General features: G+C 47.1%; 1 protein-coding gene across 1 annotated transcript in view; it reads right to left on the bottom strand.

The window, feature by feature from the left end:
- The window catches only part of SYTL4 (synaptotagmin like 4), a 90481-nt gene extending 71171 nt beyond the window's left edge, over positions 1 to 19310 (bottom strand). Inside the window, exon 1 of the mRNA XM_040325017.1 lies at positions 19177 to 19310. The gene's annotated coding sequence lies outside the window, so the exon portion shown is untranslated. The remainder of the gene's footprint in view (positions 1 to 19176) is intronic.
- Between the last annotated feature and the right edge of the window lie 4086 nt (positions 19311 to 23396).

Genomic DNA, 23396 nt, shown 5'->3' with positions numbered 1-23396 from the left:
TCCTCAGAACCTGGACAGGAGAGGCGGCAGGGGTGGAATTTAGTGGAACCGATCTGTATTTTCCTCCTGCAGCAGCTAAAAGTAGGCTTCTCCTCCTCTCCCTTTTGTCAACATTCAGCTGCCACAGGAGGAAAATATAGGGGATCGGTACTAATATATGCCAACCCTCCTTTCTCTGTTCCTCTTCCCTCTGTTGCCCGGGTCCTCCATGTGCTCCCTTGCTCTCCCTTTCCCCCATTGCTTTTAGGATGGAGAGCGGGGAGAGGCCGGTAAATATGTCAAACACATATGTGTTGGAGCTTTGGGGTGCACACCCTAATGCAATAGGCTGTGCACACCTATGCTGCCAATTGTTATGTTTAAACGATTTTTTATTTTGCCCCTTAAAGCGGAGCTCCACCCTAAAGTGGAACTCCCGCTGATCGGAACCCCCCCCCCCCCTCCGGTGTCACATTTGACACCTTTCAGGGGGAGGGGGGTGCAGATACCTGTCTAAAGACAGGTATTTGCACCCACTTCCGGCCACACAGTCTTGGGCAGACTGCGGGCATGACGTCCCCCCCCCCGTTGTGTTCTGGGAACATTCGGCTCCCAGTACACAGCAGGGGCCAATCAGAAGGGGTAGAGCGACTCGCGCATGCGCCGTAGGGAACCGGGTAGTGAAGCCGGAGCGCTTCACTTCCTTGTTCCCTCACCGAGTATGGCGGGGGGGGGCAGCAGAGTGACGAGCGATCGCTCGTCCTCTGCTGCGGACGGCGCTGAACTCCAGGACAGGTAAGTGTCCTAATATTAAAAGTCAGCAGCTGCAGTATTTGTAGCTGCTGGCTTTTATTTTTTTTCAGCGGACATCCTCTTTAACCACTTAAGACCCGGACCATTATGCAGGTAAAGGACCAGGCCTTTTTTGCGATTCGGCACTGCGTCGCTTTAACTGACAATTGCGTGGACGTGCAACGTGGCTCTCAAAAAAAAATTGGCATACTTTTGTTTTTTCCACAAATAGGGCTTTCTTTTGGTGGTATTTGATCACCTTATTTTTTGCGCTATAAACAAAAAGAGTGACAATTTTGGGAAAAAAAAGCATTATTTTTTACTTTTTGCTATAATAAATATCCCCCCCAAAAAATATATATAAAAAAAAAAAACTTTTTTTTTTCCCTCACTTTAGGCCGATACGTATTCTTCTACATTTTTTCTTTTTACCAAAAATAACGCAATAAGCGTTTATTAATGGATTTGCGCAAAAGTTATAGCTTCTACAAAATAGGGTATAGTTTTATGGCATTTTAATTAATATATTTTTTTTACTAGTAATGGCTTCGATCAGCAATTTTTCTCGTGACTGCGACATTATGGCGGACACATCGGACATATTTTTGGGACCATTGTCATTTTCACAGCAAAAAGTGCTATAAAAATGCACTGCTTACTGTGAAAATGACAATGGCAGTGATGGGGTTAACCACTAGGGGGGCGCTAAATGGGTTAAGTGTGCCCCGATTTGTGTTTTTTACTGTAGGGGGGGCGTGGCTGGACAGGGAACAGACGATCAGTGACAAGTCACAGAGAAGAACGGGAAAGGTTTGTTTACACTCCCCTCTCCCCATTCTTCAGCTCCTGTGACCCGATCGCCGGACACCGGCTGCGATTGGGTCCTCGGGTCCCGTGGGCTCGGTCATGGAGCTTTGGACCGGGTCGCGAGCGCGCCGCCGCGCACGACCCAAGGCTGTGCACTTAAAGGGCAACGTGCCTGTGCCCAGCTGTGCCATTCTGCCGACGTATATCAGCGTTAGGCGGTCCTTAAGTGGTTAAAATAAAAAAATAAAAATCTTAAAAATTGAAATAGTATCAACTATAACGTTTATTTTGCACCTTAAAATACCAATCCCTCTTCCTATATCTAATTAATGAAGGGATGCAATGCCAATATCAAGTTGATTTGTCCGTGATCATAAAGTCTCTGACTTTTTAAGTGTAAAATCAAGCAAATGACTTTGTTTATGTATTGTCAGCGTTTCCATATCATGTTTATACTGTTCAAATATTCACCACGTTCGTTTTCAATAGGAGTTCTGTAATTTTCCCAGGATGTCAGTAAATAATGTGCTCCGCCAGTAAATTTTCCATGTTTCCACATTTACTGCAGGAGGTTGGCAACCCTGGGCTGGAGGAAGAGTCTGCTGGAGCCTATGCATTGCACTAATAATGGTTCCAATGCTCTGCAGGCCTGAATGTAAACAAATTAAATAAATGCAATTTTTTATTTTATTTATCCTTAATGTAAATTATAATATTAATAATTATTAATAAAAATATATTATATATTAACATTTATTTATTCATTTTTATTTGACCACTTGCCAACCCCATGTATACTGCGGCAAGGCTGAGCAAACCGACCATCCTGTACGTCAGTCCGTGCACGTGGTCGCGCGCCGCAGAAGCACCCCCTTGGGTCCGGCGTACTCGATGTCTGCTGGCCACCCAAGACCACTCCGTTCTGACAGGGGACAACTCAGAGATCTGCTATTGATCAGGAACAGCGATCTGTGTTGTCCCAGCAAGCCCAACCCCCAGATGGTCACCAGTCATCTCTATGACCGTCGCAGGTCCGGGCACGATGTGATGACATCACGCCCGGGTACCCGTAAGTAAACAAACCGCAATTGCGGCTAGTAAGAATGAGATCTGTGAATTTTTTTTCACGATCTCATTCTTTCCAGCCTGGAAGAGAGATGTGGGGCCTTATTGACCCTGCCTCTCTCCTTAAAGAGGACCTGTCACACACATTCCTATTACAAGGGATGTTTACATTCCTTGTAATAGGAATAAAAGCAAATCGAAAAAAAAAAAAGTGTAAAAAATAAATTAAAACGCCCCTGTCCCCGGTACCTCGCGCTCATAAGAGAAAGCACACGCAAGTCCCGCCCACGTATGTAAACGTCGTTCAAACCACACATGTGAGGTGTCGCCGCGTGCGTTAGAGCGAGAGCAATAATTCTAGCACTAGACCTCCTCTGTAACTCTAAACTGGTAACCTGTAAAAAAAATTAAAGCGTTGCCTATGGAGATTTTTAAGTAACGAAGTTTGGCGCCATTCCACGAGTGTGCGCAATTTTAAAGCAGGACATGTTAGGTATCGCTTTACTCAGCGTAACATCATCTTTCATATTTTACAAAAAAATTGGGCTAACTTACCGTTTTATTTTTTAATTCATGAAACCATTTTTTTTACAAAAAAAAGGCGTTTGAAAAATTATTGCGCAAATACCGTGGAAGATAAAAAGTTGCAATGACCGCCACCTAGGGTGTTTGCTAAAAAAACATATATAATGTTTGGGGGTTCTGAGTAATTTTCTAACAAAAGAATGATGATTTGTACATGTAGGAGAGAAGTGCCAGAATAGGCCGGGTATTGAGGTGGGTATAAAAGCCCGGTATTGAAGTGGTTAAGCATCATTAAAATCACTGCTCCAGAAAAAAACGACAATTTTTAAAACTTTTTTTCCCATTGATACACGTTCCCTGGGGCAAGACCCGGGTTCTCAAACCCGTTTTACGACAATAACTTGCATATTAGGCTTTAAAATTAGCACTTTTGAATTCGAACGTTCGAGTCCCATAGACTTCAATGGGGTTCTAAATGTTCGCACGAACGGTCGGTCTGTTCGAAGGTTCTGATGCGTACCGAACGGGGGGGGGGGGGGGGTGTTCGGCTCATCCCTACACTGTAATGTGTATCAGGCTTTCATCGTGGCAAATCTCTAATGACATTGTCCTTCTCCCATGTACTTTGCTTTTGTTCTAGAAAGCTTTCATGCACACAACCCATCAAAAAGCTCTATATACACATTACAAAACTAAAACCAATAAAAAAAAGGTATAGAACTAAATCATCAGAATTAAAATATAAAAGCTGAAAAAATAAAGAGTGTTTATACTGGGAAGCACTTCTCAGGAAGCAGCGGCAGAATTAATCCCGGCTGTCATTTCAAGAAAAAACACCCAAGCAAAACATTCACACCCTGCAACTGAAATCCAGTTATTTACAGTACAGGGCTTTGTGTCAGTAAGGACCGCAGCTCAAAAAATAAAAAGCTGCTTTTACGAGCATTTAAGATTTTATTTCAACTTGAAGAAGCTTGTGCTTTTTTGTGCACATTTTTATTGAGCTTCTTCAAGCTCCTTTGTGCATAAGCATTTTTTCCCCCCCCACAAACCCTCATATATGGTATTTTCTTACCCACTGTATAAACAAAAATCTGGAACGTACGTCTGTGTGTTTTCAAGCTTCTTTGGGCACTAGCTCCTCTGAAAAACATGAGTTTGGCGAGGGGGGTTTTCTGCCTGAAAAAGTCATATTGTGCAGGGGCACATTGGGTAACATGGAGGGGAGTTTCCAGGAAAAAAAACATATGAGAGCTCAAAAGCCTTTAGGCGTCTCTTTTTTGAGCTGCAGTGTGCATGAGCCCTATTTCAGTGGCAGCTTCAAAATTATGCGTGGCGCAAACAAACTGAAAAAAAAAAAATCCATTAAAACGCAGACACTGTGCCCATCAATTGCCAACATTGTGCCCACCAATTGCCGACACTGTGCCCATCAAACGCAAAGTCTGAGAAAAAAAAACCATCAATTGTAGCCTTACTATGCCCATCAATTGTAGCCTCACTGTGCCCATCAATTGTAGCCTCACTGTGCCCATCAATTGTAGCCTCACTGTGCCCAGACGCAGACACTGTGCCCATCAATTGCCGACACTGTGCCTATCAATTGCCGACACTGTGCCCATCAAACGCAAAGTCTGAGAAAAAAAACATCAATTGTAGCCTTACTGTGGCCATCAATTGTAGCCTCACTGTGCCCATCAATTGTAGCCTGACTGTGCCCAAACACAGACACCGTGCCCATCAACTGTAGCCTCACCGTGCCCATCAACTGTAGCCTCACCGTGCCCATCAACTGTAGCCTCACTGTGCCCATCAAACGCAAAGTCTGAGAAAAAAATCATCAATTGTAGCCTCACTGTGCCCATCAATTGTAGCCTCTCTGTGCCCATCAACTGTAGCCTCACCGTGCCCATCAACTGCAGACACTGTGCCCATCAGACGCAAAGTCTGAGAAAAAAAAACCAACATCAATTGTGGCCATCATTTGTAACCTCACTGTGCCCATCAAACGCAGACACTGTGCCCATCCCTCTCCCACCCAGCACTTACCTGTCTCGGTGGGGCAGCGGGTCACGGCGACGGTGTCCTCCACTCTCCTCCATGTTTTCTCCCGTCCTCTGCCATGTTTGGATGCCTGATAGGCGTCCAATCATAGCGCCTGTCGTTTCAGCCAATCAGGTGACAGGTAAAAGACCCGAGCACCTGATTGGCTGAGAGGCTGTTCAGGGTTAGGAAAGCAAATATTAATTTCGCTTTCCTAACACAAAGCTGAGTGAACTGCGAGTGCCCAGCATGGCGCCCGCTGGTCACCTTTTTGGACGCCTATTAGAGCCCAGTAATTCAGGTGCCCGAAAAAGGGCCGGGCACCTGAATAGGGGGTGGCAGCGGCGACCATAGATAGATACATGCATTGCATCATATAGTGATAGACAGGTTGCAGGAGAGAGGGGGCGGCGCCCGTGCGCCCTTTATGGACTCACCACCACTGCCCTATCTGCTGAACACTCGAGACATTGCAGCAACAAAAATTAAAGCCGAGTTTCACCCAAAAGTGGAACTTCCCCTTGATCCACTCCTCGCCCCCTTGCCATGTAATTTTTTTTTTTTGGGGGGGGGGGGGCTTCATGAGGAGTGAGACTTCCTGTCCCACTTCCTCCTTCTGCCCAGGGACCGCTTAGGTGATATGTCATATCGCCTACGGCAGGCCGCTCCCTGTAGGCGATCGCCTGGGACACATGACAGGTCCCAGGCGATCGCCTGTCCAATCAGGTAGCGCAGCGCCGCTCGCTCATTCGCAGTGAGTGCTGGCCATGAAGCTGAAAGCTGTCACGGCCGGGTGCCCACAGTTAGGATGGAGGCGCCGGCGGAGAGGGGGGGGGGGGAAGAGGAGCGGCGCGGCGCTGGACAGGGGAGCAGGTAAGTGTATGTTTATTAAAAACCAACAGCTATGCTTTTTGTAGCTGCTGACTTTTAATAAACATAAAAAAAGTCTGGAACTCCGCTTTAAGAATATAGTAGAAATAACAATTGTAACAAAAGTAAAACCAACAATTGCAACAAAACATTGTAAATAAAAGTGTTCACAAAATCTAAATAACTTCCTTCAGATCTTTTTGTTTTCAAACAACTGAAAAGTGTGAAACTTTGTAATGTAATGTGAATGTTGTCAGGCAACTGAAGCCAAGAGGAAAACAGGTTACTCAGCATATCCTCTCGTGTCATTGGCCTCAAGCTGTCCACAGCAATGAATCTTTCTACAAGTTACAGAGAGCGGCCATACTGAAGCTGGCTATACAGGGTTTGAAGATTTGTACAAAATTCAAATTCAAAAAAAAAAAAAAAAAAAATATATCATTGGTCAGAATAATTATTAACCACTTCCATACCGGGCACTTACGCACCTTCCTGCCCAAGCCAATTTTCAGCTTTCAGCACTGTTGCAATTTGAATGACAATTGCGCGGGTGTGCTACACTGTACCCAAATGACAATTTTTATAATTTTGTTCCCACAAATAGAGCTTTCTTTTGGTGGTATTTGATCACCTCTGCGATTTTTATTTTTTGCGCAACTAAAAAAAAGACCGACATTTTTGAAAAAAAATTAAGGGCCAGATTCACGTAGGAGAGCGCATCTTTGTGCGGGCGTAACGTATCCTATTTACGTTACGCCTCCGCAACTTTGACAGGCAAGTGCAGTATTCACAAAGCAAAGTTGCGGCGGCGTTGCGTAAATAGGCCGGCGTAAGCCCGCCTAATTCAAATGTGGTAGATGTGGGCGTGTGTTGTATGTAAAATTTATTGTGATCCCACGTAAATTACGCTTTTTACGAACGGCGCATGCGCCGTCAGTGAAAGTATCCCAGTGCGCATGCTCCAAATTAACCCGCAAAAAGCCAATGCTTTCGACGTGAACGTAAATGACACCCAGCCCTATTCGCAAACGACTTGCGCAAACGACGTAAAACGTGAAAAATTTTAAGCTGTTCCGACGTCCATACCCAATATTGGTATGCCTCATCTACGCCTTATAGAACAGGGGTAACTTTACGCCGGAAAAAGCCTTATGTAAACGGTGTATCTGTACTGCGACAGCCGTGCGTACGTTCGTGAATAGGCATATCTAGCCGATTTACATATTTCTAGGCGTAAATCAGCGTACATGCCCCTAGCGGCCAGCGTAAATATGCAGTTGCGATACGACGGTGTAGGAGACTTACGCTGGTCGTATCTTATACAAATTCTGGCGTATCTGATTCTTTGAATCAGGCGCCAAGATACGACGCCTCAGACTCAGAGATACGACAGCATACCTGCATATACGCCGTCGTATCTCCTACGTGAATCTGGGCCTAAGTTTTTATTTTTTCTGTAAATAAGTATGTTTTCTTCAATTATGGGCACCGATGAGGCGGCACTGATGGGCACCGATGAGGCGGCACTGATAGTGCCCATCTATGCCCAGTGCCCACCTAAGAGGTGGCACTGATGGACACTGATGGGTGGCACTGATGGAATTGCTGGGCATCATTTCAGTCAGTGCCTGATTGGCACTGATTGGCATCGATTGTGTTAATTTTTTTTGTGACATTTGTGTGCTATATTGAGCACCGGGGGGCACTCCCTGGTGGTCCAGTGTGGGCATCCGAGGGGGGGCTGCACTGATAAACAATCAGCGCGAACGCCCCCTGTCAGGAGAGCAGCCGATCGGCTCTCCTCTACTCGCGGCTGTCAGACGCGAGTGAGGAAGAGCCGATCAACCGCTTTTCCTGTTTACATCGTGATCAGCCGTGGTTGGACACGGCTGATCACGTGGTAAAGAGCCTCCGGCGGAGGCTCTTTACCGAGATCGGAGGTGAAGGGTGTCACGCCGGCACGGGCGCGCGCCGGCATGTAATCCTGCAGGACGTCAATAGACGTCCAGTCAGGATTTCACAACCACTTCCCGGACGTCAATTGACTATTGACCGGGCGGAAAGTGGTTAATGCCATCATTGAGTCATCAGTTTCATTTCTTTCAGTTTCAGGGACCAGACATTACATTAAAGCCGCAAGCAGTTTTAAATGACTTTTTTCTTATAGTAATCTCATTTTGTGCAGGGACAAACACGTGCCACTTCACAGGCATACTATAGACACCCAGCAGGTACGATATTTAAAGGAATTTTTCTTTTTTTTTTTCACTTTAAGCATCATTAAAATCACTGCTCCAGAAAAAAAATACAGTTTTTAAAACTTTTTTTCCCCATTGATACATGTTCCCTGGGGCAAGACCCGGGTCCACAAACCTGTTTTCCGACAAGAACTTGCATATTAGGCTTTAAAATGAGCACTTTTGAATTTGAACGTTCGAGTCCCATAGACGTCAATGGGGTTAAATGTTCACGCCAGCGGTCGGTCCGTTCCAAGGTTCTGGTGCGAACCAAAGGGGGGGGGGGTGTTCGGCTCATCCCTAGTCTTTGTATCCTGATAGCGGGGAGACTTCCCTAGAGATGGCCAATGTTTGCAAGTGATACTCAAAATTGGAAGCATTGTTTGTAATTTTTGGCCCCTTCTAAATGGTTATAGCGGATTTCAGTTAGATAATACATTATCCAAGACCAAAACCCTTCTTTCACAATTCAAATATTGCTGCTGTTCCTTAACCACTTAAGATCTGGACCATTATGCAGGTAAAGGACCTGGCCAGTTTTTGCGATTCGGCACGGTGTCAATTTAACTGACAATTGCGCGGTCGTGCGATGTGGCTCCCAAACAAAATTGGCGTCCTTTTTTCCCCACAAATAGAGCTTTCTTTTGGTGGTATTTGATCACCTCTGCGGTTTTTATTTTTTGCGCTATAAACAAAAATAGAGCGACAATTTTGAAAAAAAAAAATGCATTATTTTTCACTTTTTGCTATAATAAATATCCCCCCCAAAAAAAAAAAAAAAAAAAAAAAATATATATATATATATATATATATATATATATATATATATACACACACACACACACACACACCTTTTTTTTTCCCCCTCAGTTTAGGCCGATACGTATTCTTCTACCCATTTTTGGTAAAAAAAAAAAAAAAAATATATCCCAATGAGCGTTTATCGATTGGTTTGTGCAAAAATTATAGCGTTTACAAAATAGGAGATAATTAATAAACATTCAATAAAACTATTTCTTTGTTTACTACTAATGGCGGTGATCAGCGATTTTTTTCGTGACTGCGACATTATGGCAGACACATCGGACAATTTTGACACATTTTTGGGACCATTGTCATTTTCACAGCAAAAAAAAAATGCTATAAAAATGCACTGTTTACTGTGAAAATTACAATTGCAGTTTGGGAGTTAACCACTAGGGGGCGCTAAAGGGGTTATATGTGACCCCATATGTTTTTCTAACTGTAGGGGGCGGGGCTGGATGTGTGACATCATTGATCGTGTTTCCCTATATCAGGGAACACACGATCAATGAAGCTACCACTGTGAAGAACGGGGAAGCCGTGTTTACACACAGCCAGGGATTTTTTTCAGCGGGAACGCAGTTCCGGCACCTCTAGCACTGAATGTATGTAATGGCAATGGGTACTGGGGTATGCTGGCAGGAATCTATTTTTATGTGGGGATCCATTGTTGCTGGGGGAGGGCAATTGTTGAAGGAGAGGTCTATGGTTGCTGGCTGCTGGAGGGTCTTGTGATGCTGGCTGCTGGGAAGCTTGTTGTTGTTTCTGGGGGTCTATTGTCATTGGGGTGGTATTTTGTAATGGGCTTTCTATTGTTGTGTGGGGATCTATTGTTGCTGGGGTGCTTCTAGTATTGCTGGAGGTATTTATTATTGCTGGAGGATCTATTGTTTCTGTGGTGAGGTCTATTGTTGCTGGGGGATCTATTGTTGCTGTGGTGTGTCTATTATTGCTAGGGGATCTAGTGTTGCTGGGGTGGGTCTAGTGTTGCTGGGGTGGGTCTAGTGTTGCTGGCTGCGGAGGATCTCATTTACTGCTTTTCTTGCTATTAGCAAACATACAAATTACTTGGCACCACAAAATAATACTTGGTTCTGTATTCTCTAAAAGGGCCAGTACTGGGAGGTGGGTAGGGGGTGAAACCAAGGGACGGTGCTCAGGGGTGCAGAGTCAAGGAGGGGGGGAGTTCCTGCACCTAATCTCTGAGAAAAAAAAAAAACCCTGCACACAGCTCTCCCCATTCTTCAGCTCCCCCAAATTATATATATATACACACACACACAAATAATATTTTTAGTAGAGACCATAGAAAATAAAATTGTGGTTGTTGCAATATTTTATAATCGCACTTTATTTAAAATAATAATAATAATAATAATAAAAAAATTAAAAAACACAGTAAAGTTAGCCCAAATTTTTTTGTATAATGTGAAAGATTTTACGCCGGCAGAATCGTGATCTTTATTCTAAGCAAAAAAAAAATTGCGATTCTCATTTTGGCCAGAATCGTGCAGCTCTACTAGGTAGACAAGTTGGAAGACCGGGATCTAATAACTTTGCAGGGGGTCCAGTACACAAATGATGAAAGCCAAATACAGAATCGCTTTATTCTGCAGCCTGTTCTAGAAGGCTCATCCAGAAAGGGTTAAACACATCAGCCAATCCCGACTCACTCATAATGACAACACTAAACCCCATCTGATAAGAGCAGAGCAGATGAAGGGATTTTCTGTATAATCTGTGCTTTCTATGATCAGTTTCCATTTAACTCTTTCCCTGCCATCATTTGATGAGATTTAAGTGAAAGCAGACCAAAATGGAACAAATAACAATAATAAAGAAAAAATACAGTAAAACCTTGGATTGTGAGTAATGCGGTTTACGAGTGTTTCGCAATACAAGTTTTTTTTTGTTTTTTTTAAGTCCTGACTCGGTTTGCGAGTGTTGCCTCTGGGGTGTGCAGTACTGCATTTGGCCAGAGGTGCGAGGGGCGCCGATGACACTCGGAGCCACTCAGAAACATTCCAGAGTGTCCCAGAGCGGCTCCGAGGCCCCCCCACCTCTGCATAGACAAGCGGTGCTTGTTGAACAAATTATCTGAGTTTCCATAGATACATATGGCAAAACTCGCTTTGATATACGAGTGCTTTGGATTACAAGCATTCTTCTGAAACAGATTATGCTTGTAATCCAAGGCACTACTGTATTGCAGATTACCTGGCTGCATTTGTTTTCTTTTTTCACTTTAGTTTCTCCCAGTGTTTTTGACAGTAGCAAACTTCCTGTCCTAGAATGACAATCAGGGCCGAGACGAGGGGTGGGCAGAAGGGACGGCGGCCCTGAGCCCAGTGTGTATTGCTGGGATGGGGGCACCACAAGTTCCTTCTACTATAAGGCTGACAGCAGTAGTGACAGTGGCATCACTACTGTCAGCTCAGCTCTGGTAGCAGCAATGAGAGGAAAAGAGCCGGGAAGAGGTGCGGGCTGTGCTCTCCACCCCCTCCTCCTCCTCCTCATAAGCTTTTACATATTGATGGAGGGTGCAATTGGCCATCTTTGCCCTGGCACTGGTGACAATGCTTGCTCGCTCTACTGCATCGGGGCCACAGAAAGTACAGGACTACAGAAACCTCCCCGTTTATTGTCCTCAATAAAAAAAAATAAAGAAAAAAGGAGGGAAGGATGGGGGTTCTGTAGTCTTCACAACAGTGTAACTGATAAGAATACAATTAAGGGATGTTCCCACTGAGGCATTTAAATTTCCCCAACATTATGAAGACAGCCTTTCTCCAAGTATCTGCAGAGGTCATTAACCTTCAGTGAGGCACGCTGGGGGGGGGGGGGGGCGCCGCGCTCTGCGATCACAAAGTTAATGAGGCTCGGCAGATCGCAGATCAGAGTAACGGACCGATCTCGGCCCCTTACCCCGTGATCAGCTGTCAGCCAATGACAGCTGATCATGTGATGTAAACAGAAGATCGGTAATCATTTTTTTCCCCTCATTTTTCTCTCACGCAAAAATCATTGGCTTCTGCGAAAGGGACATTAGTCCTGGAGAGGAAGAGCCACAGCCACCTCATCTGTGCCCACCAGTGCCCACTAGTGCTTGACAGTGCCACCCAATGGTGCCAGTGGCTCATCAGTGCCACCTAGCAGTGCTGCCCATCAGTGCAACCTCATCAGCATACATCAATGAAGCGGAAAAATTACCTACTTGATCATTTTGAAGAAACAAAACAAAAACAGTTTTATATTTTGTAAAAAAAAAAGGAAGATGCAAAAACAAAAAATAAAAAACCCAGCAGTGATTAAATACTACCAAAAAAAAGCTCTATTTGTTTAGGTACAGTGTTGTATGACCGCGCAAGTGTCATTCAAAGTGAGAGAGCGCTGAAAGCTGAAATTGGTCTGGGCAGGAAGGGGGTGTTTAAGTCCCCGGTAAGCAAGTGGTTAATTTCTAATTCACTTATTATCAGATGGACGGCCCATCAATCAATGCTTAAGTAGCCTTGGGGCCCATTCACACCATTTGCATTGAGCTGTGCTGGGAAGGGGCAAGCCTAGCTCCACACAGTCCCAATGCATAGACAAGGTGACTTGCCCTTTGTCCCATTAGTTTACACCACCTCCCTGCCTTGGGGTGCACTGAACCAGTAGGACATGCTGCATTTTTTCACACAGAACAGTGTGCAGTTTTTTTACTCTGCGTAACATCACATTTCACATTATACAAAACAATTGGGCCCAACTTTACTTTTTTTTCCCCCATTAAAAGTGTATTATTTCCCGGCGGCGGTCAATTATGGAATGTGGGGTTCCAGCACCCTGCACCTCTGGACCCCTTTACATTACACAGCACCCTGCACCTTTGGACCCCTTTACATTACATAGCACCTTGCACCTCTGGACCCTTTTACATTACATAGCACCCTGCACCCCTTTACATTACATAGCACCCTGCACATTACATAGCACCCTGCACCCCTTTACATTACATAGCACCCTGCACATTACATAGCACCCTGCACCCCTTTACATTACATAGCACCCTGCACCTTTGGACCCCTTTACATTACGTAGCACCCTGCACCTCTGGACCCCTTTACATTACGTAGCACTCTGGACCCCTTTACATTACGTAGCACCCTGCACCTCTGGACCCCTTTACATTACATAGCACCCTGCACCTCTGGACCCCTTTACATTACGTAGCACCCTGCACCTCTGGACACCTTTACATTACGTAGCACCCTGCACCTCTGGACACCTTTACATTACATAGCACCCTGCACCTCTGGACACCTTTACATTACGTAGCACCCTGCACCTCTGGACCCCTTTACATTACGTAGCACTCTGGACCCCTTTACATTACGTAGCACCCTGCACCTCTGGACCCCTTTACATTACATAGCACCCTGCACCTCTGGACCCCTTTACATTATGTAGCACCCTGCACCTCTGGACACCTTTACATTACGTAGCACCCTGCACCTCTGGACACCTTTACATTACACAGCACCCTGCACCTCTGGACCCCTTTACATTACACAGCACCCTGCACCTCTGGACCCCTTTACATTACATAGCACCCTGCACCTCTGGACCCCTTTACATTATGTAGCACCCTGCACCTCTGGACCCCTTTACATTACACAGCACCCTGCACCTCTGGACACCTTTACATTACATAGCACCCTGCACCTCTGGACCCCTTTACATTACACAGCACCCTGCACACCTTTACTTTACATAGCACCCTGAACCCCTTTATATTACATATCACCACACCTCTGGACCCCTTTACATTACACATCCCCCCACAGTTTGTTACACAGACACCCCCCTAACAGTTCTTGACCCCCTGCATGTTACACTGGGGGGGGGGGGGGGGGGGGAGACGTGACATGCGGGCCGCATATGCCCGGTATGCCCTATGGCCAGTCCGGGCCCGATTAGAATTGGCAATGGACGCCGTAGCGGGATCTCAGGAGCGAGCAATGCGCGAATGACCCCAGGGAAAGTGGCTTTCTGTGGGAGTGCCCAATAAAGAGGAGCAGCGTGGAGCACCAGCCGGGCACCCCAGAAGAAGAGGATCGGGGCTGCTCTGTGCAAAATGATCGCACAGATCAAGTATAGGCATGTTTTTTTTTTTTTTCTATAAAAATAGCAAACACACAACACACACACACACACACACACAGGTTTACAACTTATTTCAATTAAAAATACAAAGTTCCTTGGCAGCATAGGTGTGCGCAGACTATTGCATTAGGGTGTGCACCCCAAAGTTTACATAAGACACACTATTATAAATTAATGTAAACTTTTATCATGTATTAAAACACAGACAATGTCAGTAGAGCAGTAGACGGTATCAGTAGGGCAGTGGACGTTGTCAATAGTGTATTATTATTCTTTCAATTTTTTTAATATTTTTTGGTGACATATCAGGCGTCTAAACATCTCTGTGCTAAGCAGCTTAATTTTCCTTCACAAACACAGTTTACTATGCTTCAGTTATGAACGGACACAGAAGTGATCAGTACCGATCCATCACTGTACTCATTCAGAAAATGAAGGGGCTGGTGAATGACATATTCCTCCACTCTCCATCCTGACATCCTTTGCAGCAGCCGGCGAGAGAGAAAATAATGGAAGCCGGCCTCCCAGGGACATGGGAGGCCTGGGCTAGGGTGACCAGACATCCCCAGTTACTGGGGACAGTCACCGGATTGAGGACACTGTCTCTGGACCAAGTCTGTCCTCAGATTGGATTTGAACAGGGGATGGGGCAATTTTAAAGACAGTCAGTGCAGAATAAAAAAAAAAAAAATCTCAATTACACCCCCCCGCTCCGCCGCACCCACTAGCTTAAGGGGGGTGTATCCCCCCCCCCCTCCCATTATCTGTGTCCCTTTCTGATGATCATGTGCTGGTCGGAGAGGAGGGAATATTTCTTCAGTTTCGTGTGTATACCCATTCAGCTTCGCTCACATGTTCTTCTGCCTTGCCTGGCCAGCCGCCTGCTTATCTCCTTGCCTTCCCTGGTGGAGTGATCTTCCTCCGCTCCCCACCCAGTAGTAACCGGGGGCCTGGAGAGTAAGACTTGACAGGCTGTGAGGCGGGCGACGGGCAGAGAGTCACCGATTGCCGCCATCACTAGTAAAAAAAAAAAAAAAAAAAAAAAAGATTTTTAAAATTTAATTTTAAAAATCTGGTAACCTTAGCCTGGGCAGCAGAGGGAATTGGTGCTGCACAAAGTGATTAGGGTGTGCCCAGGCACACCTCCTGCGCACGCCTATGCTTGGCAGGTTAACCACTCAAGGACCCCTTCACGCCGATATACGTTGGCAGAATGGCACGGCTGGGCACATCCACGTACCTGTACGTGGCCCTTTAAGCCCAGCCGTGGGGTCGCCGGCGCGTGCACGCGACCCGGTCCGAAGCTCCGCGGCCGCGGGATCTGATCGCCGCCGGTGTCCCGCGATCGGTCCTCCGGAGCTGAAGAACGGGGAGAGCTGTGTGTAAACACACCTTCCCCGTTCTTCACTGTGACGCTGTCATTGATCGTGTGTTCCCTAATATAGGGAAACACGATCAATGACGTCACATGTCCAGCCCCGCCCCCTACAGTTAGAAACACATATGAGGTCACACTTAACCCCTTCAGCGCCCCCTAGTGGTTAACTCCCAAACTGCAATTGTCATTTTCACAGTAATCAATGCATTTTTAATGCATTTTTTGCTGTGAAAATGACAATGGTCCCAAAAATGTGTCAAAATTGTCCGATGTGTCCGCTATAATGTCGCGGTCACGAAAAAAAAAAAAACGCTGATCGCCGCCATTATTAGTAAAAAAAAAATATATTATTAAAAATGCAATAAAACTATCTCCTATTTTGTAAACGCTATAAATTTTGGCAGACCAATTGATAAACGCTTATTCCGATTTTTTTTACCAAAAATAGGAAGAAGAACACGTATCGGCCTAAACTGAGAAAAAAAAATATGTTTTTTTTTATATATTTTTGGGGGATATTTATTACAGCAAAAAAATATAGATTTTTTTTCAAAATTGTCACTCTATTTTTGTTTATAGCGCAAAAAATAAAAACCGCAGAGGTGATCAAATACCACCAAAAGAATGCTCTATTTGTGGGGAAAAAAGGACGCCAATTTTGTTTGTGAGCCACGTCGCACAAACGCGCAATTGTCAGTTAAAGTGACGCAGTGCCGAATCGCAAAAACTGGCCAGGTCCTTTACCTGCATAAAAGTGTTTTTTTTTTTCAGTGGTGCATTTACCAGTTTATGTGGAGCAAATATACATGATCAGAGAATGTGTGAAAGGTCTTACTATCTATACATAAAGTGCAAGCTTGAATCATCCAAGGATATCATATACTGTAATTGCTACAGACGCCGGAGTGAAATTTGGGAGAAGACAACTCCAGTGCTGACTTTTCTCGGGGTGGAACTATAACGGGCGTATTTCAGATTAGTCCAGCTGATCTCCCATTACTCCACCCTGAGATCCATCATCAGCCAAGCTTGTCTACTGATAAAGAAGTATGGTGGATGCTTTGCAAAGTTAACCCCCCAGAGACATTGAGAACTATGTACAGGTAGATATCCTACAACAAGTCCTTCCAGGAACCAACGACCCAATTCCCAAGTATGGCTTCCATAAACCAAAATCCAAAATTCTCCTCCTATTGATTAGGGATCACGGTAATGTAGAATATTTTGGGTTCAGTACACCTTTCCACAAGAACTCAAAGAACGGAGATCCTACCGCGTTTCCCCGAAAATAAGATCTAGCATGATTCTCGGGGAGGGGTGCAATATAAGCCCTTCTCCAAAAATAAGCCCTAGTAAAATTTGTTAAAAAATGTTTTATGCCACCTTGCAGAATGATTGCCGGAGGTCTTCTCCTCTCCTCCTGGCTGACGCCCGTGGCCCCCCCTCCCCAGTGCACGGAGTGCACCAACGCCAGCGGGACACCGCCTCATCCGTTCTCCTTCCGCCCGATGCCCGCGGCCCCCCTTCCCAGTGCACGGAGCGCACCAACGCCAGCGGGACACCGGCTCCCCCCTCCTCCATTCTCCTTCCGCCCGACGCTCGCGGCCCCCCTTCCCAGTGCACGGAGCGGGCCAATGCCAGTGAGACAGCGGCTCCCCCCTCCTCCATTCTCCTTCCACCCGACGCCCGCGGCCCCCCTCCCAGTGCACAGAGCTTGCCAACGCCAGTGAGACAGCGGCTCCCCCCTCCGCTCTCCTCCTGCCTGATGCCCTGCAGCCCCTCCCTCCTCAGCGCACGGAGTGGACAGATGCCAGCGGGACACCGGCTCCCCCCTCCTCCCACCCGACGCCCGCAGCCCCCCCTTTCCAGCAGAGAAGAAGAGCCCAAGGAGACCAATGCAACTGCCAGGTCAGCTGCAAGAAAGGTATTGCCCACAAAGGGAGACACACGGCACCCCACATTGGCACAATTCCTAAAAATGTATTGCATAATTCTATAAGGATGGATTTTAACCGCCTGGGTCCCGCGCTATAGCCGAATGACGGCTAAAGTGCGGACCTGAAAATCCAAGTGGACGTCAATTGACGTCCGCCCCTTTTGGCGTTCCGAGCGCGCAGCGGGGAAACTCTGTGTTGGCCATGTCCCTTGGACACAGCCAATCACATATCGCGGCGAACGGCCAATCAGAGTGGCCGTTTGCTATGCGATCTGTGCGGCCAATGAGAGATGATCTCAAATGTAAACATATGAGATCATCTCTCATTGCCGGCTCACACAGAGACAGCGTCCTGTCTCTGGAGAGGAGACCGATCTGTGTCTCTTGTACATAGGGACACAGATCGGTCACCTCCCCCCCACCTACAGTTAGAACACTATATAGGGAACATATTTGACCTCTTCCTCACCCCCTAGTGTTAACCCCTTCAATGCCAGTCACATTTATACAGTAATTAGTGCATATTTATAGCACTGATCGCAGTAAAAATGTGAATGGTGCCAAAAATGTGTCCGATGTGTCCGCCATAACGTCGCAGTCCCAATAAAAAAAAAAAAAAAAAAAAAAAACAATTCTGTCCCCTATTTTGTAGGTGCTATAACTTTTGCGTAAACCAGTCGCTTATTGCGATTTTTTTTACCAAAAATATGTAGAATACGTATCGACCTAAACTGAGAATTTTTTTTTAAATTTTTTTTTTTAATTGGACTATTTATTATAGCAACAAGTAAAAAATATTGTATTTTTTTTCAAAATAGTCGCTCTTTTTTGTTTATAGCGCAAAAAATAAAAACCGCACAGGCGATCAAATACCACCGAAAGAAAGCTCTACTTGTGGGGAAAAAAGGACGTCAATTTTGTTTGGGAGCCACGTCGCACGGCCGCGCAATTGTCAGTTAAAGCGACGCAGTGCCGGAAGCTGAAATTTCACCTGGGCAAGAGGGGGGTATATGTGCCCAGAAAGCAAGTGGTTAAGATTCTTTTTAGGTCCTGACCTGACAGGGAGGGGGAGAAGACAGGGGACACAGGAGATGGATAAATGACACAGCATAAGCACTATGCAATCTATTATGCTTTAAAGGATTTTTTTTTCTAGGGTTACAACCACTTTAAGATCATTGTACATACCGTAAAAAAATAAGACATCCCCCGAAAATAAGCCCTAGTGTGTTCTAAGTTGCCAAAATTAATATAAGACCCGGGCTTATTTTTGGGGAAACACAGTAAATGCACACACATTTTCTCATCATCAACGTCCATGAATAGAATAATTCCTAGAATATTCCATTCTATATATGGAACTGCCCCTCTAGTTGTAGTATATTTAGGGGGCCCAATGGTGTGATAGGTGTGCCACCAAAAAGGTGACCAGCCTGCCCATGACATAAACAAGGCTTGGCTTAGACAGACCCAGACGGATCTAGACTCTCATGGGAATGAACTGACCAGGAAGCAGGTGGATGACCGGGAAAGTTTTGCATCCTGTTGCCCCGTGAAGGTGACACAGATCAAGGGGGGGTGGTGGTGGCACTTACCTGGCCTGGGTGGTGGACACCTGGCGGCGAAGGAGCAGGTGAAATCCAGCTTGCTGCCTCCACAATGCGGAAAAGTGAGAATGACAGGAGGAGGGAGAGATCAGAAACTTTCACAGGAGCAGCTGCAGCAGGCTGGAGGGGAGAGGCAACGAGCACTTAAAGGGACAGCGCTCCCAATCCACCCAACAAAGACCTGAGCGGCCCAAGTGTCATATTACAGGTGCAACAGGATAAAAGGGAAGAATGCTGAAATGCATTTCAGGAACAATGGGGGAAAATATGATCAGAATTTCAGGAGGAAATAGAGATAATTCACATGTGTGTCAATACACGTGTTTTTATGTATTAAGACATGTTGTGATAACAGGGAACTTCCACCAATTCTTGAAAAGTCCAAAAAATAAAAATGTTATTATATGCAGTGGCGGCTGGTGCTCAAAATTTTTGTGGGGGTGTAAACAAACTGAAAAATTCTGAAAAAAAAAACATCAAATGCAGCCACTGTACCCATCAATTGCTGCCACTGTGCCATCAAACACAGCCACCGTGCCCATCAATTGCTGCCACTGTGCAATTAAACGCAGCCACTGTGCCCATCAATTGCTGCCACTGTGCCATGAAACACAGCCACTGGGCCCATCAAACGCAGCCACTGTGCCATCAAACGCAGCCACTGTGCCATCAAATGCAGCCACTGTCCCCATCAATTGCCGCCACTGTGCCCATCAAATGCAGCCACTGTGCCCATCAAACGCAGCCACTGTACCCGTCAATTGCCGCCACTGTGCCCATTAAACGCAGCCACTGTGACATCAAGCGCAGCCACTGTGTTCATCAATTGCCGCCACTGTGCCCATCAAATGCAGACACTGTGCCATCAAACGCAGCCACTGTGCCAATCAATAGCTGCCACTGTGCCATCAAACGCAGCCACTGTGTCCATCAAGTCCCGCCACTGTGCCCATCAAATGCCGACACTGTGCCATCAAACGCAACCACTGTGCCCATCAATAGTTGCCACTGTGCCATCAAACGCAGCCACTGTGCCCATCAATCGCCGCCACTGTGCCATCAAACGCAGCCACTGTGCCTATCAATTGCTGCCATTGTGCCCATCGATTGCTGCCACTGTGCTATCAAATGCAGCCACTGTGCTGATCAATTGCCGCCACTGTGCCCATCAAACGCAGCCACTGCGTCATCAATTGCCGCCACTGTGCCCATCAATAGCTACCACTGTGCCATCAAACGCAGCCACTGTGCCCATCAATTGCCGCCACTTTGCCATCAAACACAGCCATTGTGCCAATCAATCGCCACCACTGTGCCCATCAAACGCAGCCACTATGCCATCAAACGCTGCCACTGTGCCCATCAAATGCAGCCATTGTGCCAAATCAAATGCTCCCACTGTGCCCCATCAAATGCTCCCACTGTGCCTTCAGTGCATATCTCCAGTATACATTACTTTTAAATGGTCCAAGTGGCCCCTGGGGTCTACTTCCTTCCCCCCTCCTAGGGCTCACGGTCCCCCCCCCCCCCCTTATAGCAAGCATACTATCTCTCAGCCATGGCTGGCCCAACGGTGCCCCAAAGTCCAGGTTGTCAGAGTTTCGGGTAACTGAATTGTTACATTTTGCTCATGGTTTTATATTTATGTTTTGTTTCTTTTGTTGTTACTTCTTAATCAAATAATTCAATCCCCCAGTGTGGGCAATTCTGCTGTTATACTTATCTCTGAAATTTCAATACAAATATTGAATGAGAAAGACGGATACTGAAGGCCAGTGGCGGCTCGTGGTTTTTTGTTTGGGGTGGTAGCAAACAATACCCCCCCCCCTGCTCGCTGTCTGCTGGTCAGTGCAATTACCCTATCTAGGCAGTGGTGGGGATCGTGGCATCAGCGGACATCAGGCTGCGGCGGGCATCGGGGTATCGGGTAGCGGCTCCTGTGTCTTCTCCTCCCACGCTTCTGCCGTGTGTCTCCTCCCTCCTCCTAGGCATCCAATAGGGTGACAGGTATCAGACCTGCTTCCCGATTGGCTGGGAGGAGAATCGGTGTTGCAACAGAAAATGTTAATTTGCTGTTGTAACACCTGGGTGGGCTCTGCGCCAAGATCCCACCCTATTTTGAAGCCTATTAGAGCCTCTGGCTCTAATCAGGTGCTTCAAAAAAAATATCCCCACCACTGTAATTCAGGCGCCTCTATCCACGGCCGCCACCCCCTATATATGCTCTATCTATCCCTGCCGCCACCACCTATTTATGTGTCCGAACCTTTTCAGGGCGTCGTGCTTCATCCATCGCTGTCGCTACCCCCTATTCATGTGTCCGGACCTTTTCAGGGCGTCCTGCTCTATCCATCGCTTTCGCTACCCCCTATTCATGTGTCCGGACCTTTTCAGGGCGTCATGCTCTATCCATCGCCGCCGCTACCCCCTATTCATGTGTCCGGACCTTTTCAGGGCGTCCTGCTCTATCCATCGCCACCACTACCCCCTATTCATGCGTACGGACCTTTTCAGGGCGTCGTGCTCTATCCATCGCCGCCGCTACCCCCTATTCATGTGTCCGGACCTTTTCAGGGCGTCCTGCTCTATCCATCGCCACCACTACCCCCTATTCATGCGTACGGACCTTTTCAGGGCGTCGTGCTCTATCCATCGCCGCCGCTACCCCCTATTCATGTGTCCGGACCTTTTCAGGGCGTCGTGCTCTATCCATCGCCACCACTACCCCCTATTCATGCGTCCGGACCTTTTCAGGGCGTCGTGCTCTATCCATCGCCGCCGCTACCCCCTATTCGTGTGTCCGGACCTTTTCAGGGCGTCGTGCTCTATCCATCGCCGCCGCTACCCCCTATTCATGTGTTCGGACCTTTTCAGGACGTCCTGCTCTATCCATCGCCCCGGCTACCCCCTATTCATGTGTCCGGACCTTTTCAGGGCATTCTGTTCTATCCATCGCCGCCGCTACCCCCTATTCATGTGTCCGGACCTTTTCAGGACGTCCTGCTCTATCCATCGCCCCGGCTACCCCCTATTCATGTGTCCGGACCTTTTCAGGTCGTTTTGTTCTATCCATCGCTGCTGCTACCCCCTTTTCATGTGTCTGGACCCTTTCTGAGCGTCCTGCTCTATCCATCGCCGCCGATACCCCCTATTCATGTGTCCGGACCTTTTCAGGGCATCGTGCTCTATCCATCGCGGCTGCTACCCCCTTTTCATGTGCCCGGACCCTTTCCGAGCGTCCTGCTCTATCCATCGCCGCCGATACCCCCTATTCATGCCTCCGCCCCTTTCAGGGCGTCCTGCTCTATCCATCGCCGTCGCTACCCCCTATTTATGTGTCCAGCCCCTTTCAGGGGCTCGTGCTCTAGTCATCGCCGCCGCTACCCCTTATTCATGTGTCCGGACCTTTTCAGGGCGTCATGCTCTATCCATCGCCCCTGCTACCCCCTTTTCATGTGTCCAGACCCTTTCAGGGCGTCATGCTCTATCCATCGCCACCACTACCCCCTATTCATGCATTTGCCCCTTTCAGGGCATTGTGATCTATCCATCTCCACTGCTACCCCCTATTCATGTGTCTGGACCCTTTCAGGGCGTCATGCTCTATCCATCACCACCACTACCCCCTATTCATGCATTTGCCCCTTTCAGGGCGTCGTGCTCTATCCATCTCCACTGCTACCCCCTATTCATGTGCCCTTTTTAGGGCGTCCTGCTCTATCCATCGCCACCACTACCCCCTATTCATGCATTTGCCCCTTTCAGGGCGTCGTGCTCTATCCATCTCCGCTGCTACCCCCTATTCATGTGTCCGGACCCTTTCAGGGCATCCTGCTCTATCCATCGCCGCCGATACCCCCTATGCATGTGTCCACACCTTTCAGGGCATCCTGCTCTATCCATCGCCACCGCTACCCCCTATTTATGGGTCCGCCCCTTTTTAGGGCATCCTGCTTTATCCATCGCCGCCGCTACCCCTATTCATGTGTCCGGACCCTTTCAGGGCATCCTGCTCTATCCATCGCCGCCGATACCCCCTATTCGTGTGTCCGGACCCTTTCCGAGCGTCCTGCTCTATCCATCGCCGCCGCTACCCCTATTCATGTGTCCGGACCCTTTCATGGCGTTCTGTTCTATCCATCGCCGCTGCTACTCCCGTTTCATGTGTCCGGACCCTTTCAGGGCATCTGTAACGGCTACCCACTGGT

This window comes from Rana temporaria, chromosome 9 (genome assembly GCF_905171775.1).
Source record: "Rana temporaria chromosome 9, aRanTem1.1, whole genome shotgun sequence".
NCBI classification, from domain to species: Eukaryota; Metazoa; Chordata; class Amphibia; order Anura; family Ranidae; genus Rana; species Rana temporaria.
The sequence above is the reverse complement of the archived record's forward strand: the minus strand, read 5'-3'. Positions and strand labels throughout refer to the sequence as shown.